The sequence below is a fragment of the Alosa sapidissima genome, chromosome 10 (assembly GCF_018492685.1).
Source record: "Alosa sapidissima isolate fAloSap1 chromosome 10, fAloSap1.pri, whole genome shotgun sequence".
NCBI classification, from domain to species: domain Eukaryota; kingdom Metazoa; phylum Chordata; class Actinopteri; order Clupeiformes; family Clupeidae; genus Alosa; species Alosa sapidissima.
This window is the reverse complement of record NC_055966.1, coordinates 10,399,670-10,405,367: the sequence shown is the minus strand read 5'-3', so window position 1 is coordinate 10,405,367 and position 5,698 is coordinate 10,399,670. Positions and strand designations below refer to the sequence as shown.

Genomic DNA, 5,698 nt, shown 5'->3' with positions numbered 1-5,698 from the left:
CCACTACCTCGTCCGTAACGTTGGTTACCCGTAAGAAGAATGGTTAGCTTGTTCGGTTGGAGGGAAGCTAGCTTTGACGTAATCTCTCTTTCGCGCCGTAGGGAGATAACCGTATTGTTTGGATAAGAAGCTCAGTCCACCTTACTGTCTATGACGGTAACTCATAAGCAAAACCTAGCATACACGACCGTATGTTAAGGTAAGGCATTACACAGAGGCAACCTAATAATAATAAAAAAGTAAACCTATTTTTTTTAAAACCGCACTAATCATTACAGAGGTTTTCGATGGATTGACCGTAGGTCGGAAAAGTGGAAAGAAGATTAGCTTCAAGGCTATATGATAACTTTTTTGTTTTGTTGACTGTTTTTGAAGATGATCATGTATGGTAGCTTCAACATTAACACGACTTGGTGAGGATGATATTAATAATAATACATAAATAAATGTTTAACTTTGATGACTTTGAAGGCGAAGGAAGTGTGAGAAGAATTTCTGTGTATCTATCATATGAGTTACAAGATTCAGTTCGATGGCTAACGTCACGAAGTTAAGTGTGAGTACTGGGGGGACCAACTGAAAAATCGTTCTATTTGACTCAGTGCCCTCCCATTGAAAACGACGGAGTCTGTTCGTCCATTTCTTTTACTGTCCATGATCTGGCTCAATAGTCTGCGCGAGGGACCTTTGTGGTAGGTGAAATTTCACGGTGAAACTACGATGATTGGTCAAATTTGCGAAAAATGTTGCGGTGTTTGGACAAAATTGCAAGTGCCTTGGTAAGTGATGAAAACAATCGTCTTCGTGAACAGCTGTGCATAGGCTACTTTGTAATAGAGAGAATACGCTCATCCCTATACATAACGCAAGGGGTAATTAATGTAATTATAGTTCGCCTTTTATTTGTGGATTTATTTAATGTATTTAGTGTTATTTCTTTCCCAAGCTCATAAAATAAATTTGGGTCGCACATAAATTGACAGGGTCGGTCGGAAACCGGAACCCAAGAATTTTTTTTTTATGCCTTATGAATTTCTGTTTGCCTCTGAACTTGACTTTGACCAACATTGTCCATTTGCCTGGAAGGTGGGATTACAGACAAAACAAACTTAAGAAAAGCTACCTAACTTGATTTCCAGTACAGCACTAGATAAACATAATTACATACATAACCTTCTCTAGACTTTGAAAGGCATTTGCCAGAACAGAGAATCTAGCCTGCTGAGCACATGGTGGCTAGCTGCTAAAGTTAGTTACCTCCGTTTTGAACAACATCATCAGAAATAACATTACAGTCATCTTTCTTCCTGAAGGATTACAGTCACCATTGTGGCCAAAATAACTAAGCACAGAGAAATTTGTTTCAAATTTCCACAATGGGTCACTAAATAAGCATGACACTTGCAAAAAATAATAGCTGTGCTCAAGAAAACGTAGGCTTGGATTAGTTTTAGTGGTGTTTACTATGATATCTGCTAACTGCCAGCCAGATCTGATCAACTTCACAAGTTCAAAAGACACCATGGGACTGCATAACTAACGTTAACATTAACGACAACGGAGCCACAATTCAATTGTCTAACATGACGTGATTAAAAGACCAAGCAGTCATTCATTAGTTTCACATTTCGTGGCACTTCGATTCACACTTTCTAATCAGTAAATGATCATACAGTAGTTGCTATCTGAACTTTCCTTACCTGGCTAGCGTTACCGATTAGCACTAGCTAACGTAACACTAGCTAGCTAACGTTGTCACTGCAAATTTGATGTATCATGTAGTTTAGACCTCTCACGCTAAATCACAGAGTACCATTATATTTCCATGAGGCTAAATAACAACAGATGAGAAACAACAACATCATTTAAAATTATTCCAGACACCCACCTTTCTGTTCGTGTCTCTTCAAAATGGCGCTGACTTCAAATGCAGATTCTGAGATCTGGTTGTGCCGTTTCAAAAAAGGGGGTGGAGCATTCTTTTACACCAATGTTTTTAGCTCTGGGCTTCAGTGCAAATTTAACTTTATCTGTAGAGGAATCTACTCTACCTGTAGAGGAATATACTCTAATAATGCAAGTTGAAGTTTACACTGTGATTTTAACACTGCGGATTTTACTGTGTGTCTTCACTTTTTTGCCTTTGCAACTGTCAAAGAAATCCCATAAACACAGGAAGGCCTAGGGTATCCTACATCAGATGGCCTAAAGATTAGGGTCTTGTGCATAGCATTAAGTGATTTGCATGCAGTAATTTGAACACTGACCTTGAGCTAGCCTACTTTGGCTATTTAAAGGTAATTTATTGCCAAAACATCACACAATATAAATGAGCTATAACAAACAATAAAGGACTTAATCACACAAAACTACTATTTTACTGACTACAAAAATAATAATTATGTAGGAAGTTTAGAAGTTTAAAACCCAGAATTGACCAAAAGTGCACCAAATTCAACACAAATGACTCAATACACTTGGAGAAGGCCTGCGTCCTTACTTTTCCAGATATTTTAGGATTTGGATATTGTTTCAGTATCGAGTATCAAGATATTTATGGCAGGTATTATATCGAAGTCATAATTTTGGTATCGTGACCATACTATGACAGAGCCACTCTGTTTTCTAGATGTTAAGAATCGGAGGCTCTACCACCAACAAGTGATGCGGCTCAATGGCATATTAGAAGAGCACATTATCAAGCTCTAGTATGGAGGCAAGCACACATACCAAATCCAGTGTTACTAGAAGTAAAATGTTTTTTACTTGTCGGTTGTTGCTGACAGTAGATGCAGTTTGTGATGAAATGCATTAAACACCACGAGTGACTCACTATGTTAGCAATAAAAATATGGTTGTGTTTTGATTAGAATTTCCGAGTTTATTACATGTTAACTGTAATCATGTTCCCATTAAATAAGTTAATAAACTATAGTATGGCTTCTTTAATGCTCAAACATGTATTTAGAGAACACATTTATTTGGTTTTAGTTATTACTTTTGAAATCAACACAATTTAGGAAAAAATAAGCAAAAAGAATCGCTATTTTATGTTAAAATGCTGCTTATAAGTCAGAATTTAGCTTGGTAAACAAAATATTCAGAATCAGCACCCTCAAATTAGGTAAGAAGGGTGGTTTACTAACTTTTCCTCACATTTGCCGTCAGAAGTTCTCTTCTGTGAAGCTGCTCTCCCTCTAAATCAGGCAAAATCCAGGACAACGGTTGCTACTACATTTTAGTTATATGTTGTTCTAATATGTGAGCTCTCCACATATAATGGGCTTGACAATTTAAAGGATTAATAACATGATTTAGTATGGGGCATATTGATCTACTTTTACATGCAGCTTCACAAGACCTAGTGCTAGGGCTCATGTGTTTCTCAAGTGAGAGGGCTTAGAAATGGCTCATACCAGATCATGTTAATCCTTCAAATCTTCAAGCCCAGGAGAGCTCAAATATAGTACATTACTAAAATATAGTATATGGTTAGGGTTTTTAGGGTTATGGTTCAGTCCACATCAACGGGACGGACCAACCTAACCAACCTAGACCATGGTTGGTGAAGAGTATTTGGATATTTTATTGTGGTAATATGGTGGCGACATGGGGCGTAAGCTAAGGTAACTGGCTCATTTGTTTTGTGTTTGTGACGGACTGTGCCTGGGTTGATGGTGGTTGGTTAGGGTTTTTATGGTTATGGTTCAGTCCACATCAACGGGACGGACCAACCTAGACCATGCTTAGGCTGGTTAAGAGTATTTTGGGTATTGGATATTTCAATGTGGTAATATGGTGGCAGCATGGAGGGGAGTGTCTCCAGGACGCTGGTTTCACTGTTAAGCCTTCATGAGGTGTTATGGGCCTAACTTAACAAAACATTGGTGAATAAGGGTGCCCACTTGATAACCCCAATGACATGCTGCATACTATATCAGACTATATACTGCTGTTAGATGGGCCATTTGTCTTGTGTTTGTGACCATTAGTTGGCAGATTGGTGGTTAGCATGTTTTTTTTTAAAGTTAATTTGGGTAGGGACTTCTGAATGTGTTTTTAGCTTGGATTTTGTCACAAGGGATTATAACATCTAATCCTGTGTATTAATGTAAAAAGTTGTATGTAACAAAAAAATAATGATTGATACCAAATGCGTACAAAACAAGTTTATACTACCCTTCAATCAATGAGAATGCAGTACATACTTTTAATGGCCCAGTCATACTGAGAAAAGTCGTCACGTTTTCTCTGTCACCAGTTCTACTTTTTGACTTCTTCCTTTCATAGGCTTCCTCTTCTCCACATCACATCAGTTCCTCCATTGTCATTGTTTTACTCGAGGCACCGCTGTTGAACGTAGCAGAGACTTTCTAGTGAGACACAGCACTTCAAAAATCCTCCATAGAAATGTATGGGGTTAGTTTGTAACGCCAATATGGCAGTTTTCTACACATATCTCGCCCCTTCCGCAGTAAAAAAAGTCGACATGTGAATATGTCAAAAGCAAGCTCCCCTCAGCTGTGTTTTATGTGACTGTCGACCCCAATTGTGTGCTGTGTTTTCATCTTATTTATATGGTGTGCTTTTGTTTGCAGTGGATATTCTTTTGCTGTGTTTTCACATGATTTGCTGTGCATTGTTTGCTGTGACTATTATAATTAATGGGACACTGAACTTTTTAAGTTGTGGGTCTACAGTTGCGTGCAGCCAGCTGATTACCACCATCAGCTGATTATTATCGCCAGCTGACTCTCCCCTCTAATGAGCGACGCAGCGCTGAAACGACTGATGGACTGAATTAAGAAATAGGTGCGGAGGTGCGGCGAAGCGGGGGACACCGGCAGATGAGGCAGCACGGCAGCAAGGTGCGGGTGGAAGGCACCGACTCCAGCAACGACAACGAAACCGAGGCGGTTGGCCGGAGATCGAGAAGGGCTGGACCGAAGTGGTTGACGGAGTCAATTAACGCACCAACCCAAGTTGAGTACAAACCCTTGCCTGCCTTAACACTATTGCTTGCGCGTGTGTCAGCTGTTGGTATGCCACTGATCAAGGGCTGTTTTCTGCCGTAGTGGAAGCCTCCCCTGCCAGAGACGCACGCTGCTGTGGAGCCGGCTCAACGCACACCAGTGGACCGCCTCCTGGGGAATTAAAGTCGGCTTGTGGGAGCGGTTGCCTATTAATGACCGGTTGCCTATTAATGACGCTCAGCTACTCTCGTGCAATCTTTAGCCCTTTGAACTGCTGCTGCTCTTGCATGCTTTTTATGGACAAAGCTGACTGAACTTTTGGTGTGGCTCCGTGGGTTATCTGTCTAGTTGGGGGTATTTATTATTACTGTACGAGGGAAATAACTAGTGGTGTTTTTTATTATATGTTTTTGCTGGGCATTTTTAATCTTCTTTTTTTGTAGGCTAATAGTAATAAAATTTGAAAATGGATTTTGTTCTGGCTCTTCCATTTCTCCAACAGTGGTAATTAATTAATTAATTTAGGCTGGTGTTCAAAACTCACACTTCGTGTGATATATTTTACGACAAATACATTGTGCCAATCATGTGATGTGCTGTGAATACATCATGCCAATCATGTGTTGTGAACTTGCCGGTGGAGCAAAGTTGGTGTCGTGAAGCATTGCGCACGCGCATTTCTGCCAAAATAGATGCCAGATAAGTACCCAAAAAGCGTTACAATA

General features: G+C 39.7%; 1 long non-coding RNA gene across 1 annotated transcript; it reads left to right on the top strand.

Annotated features, from left to right (window-relative positions):
* Nucleotides 1-4,644: 4,644 nt before the first annotated feature.
* Nucleotides 4,645-5,444, top strand: LOC121720093. Its single transcript, XR_006034441.1, has 2 exons — nt 4,645-4,982; nt 5,076-5,444. It is a non-coding gene; the product is annotated as an uncharacterized LOC121720093 (long non-coding RNA).
* Nucleotides 5,445-5,698: the final 254 nt, after the last annotated feature.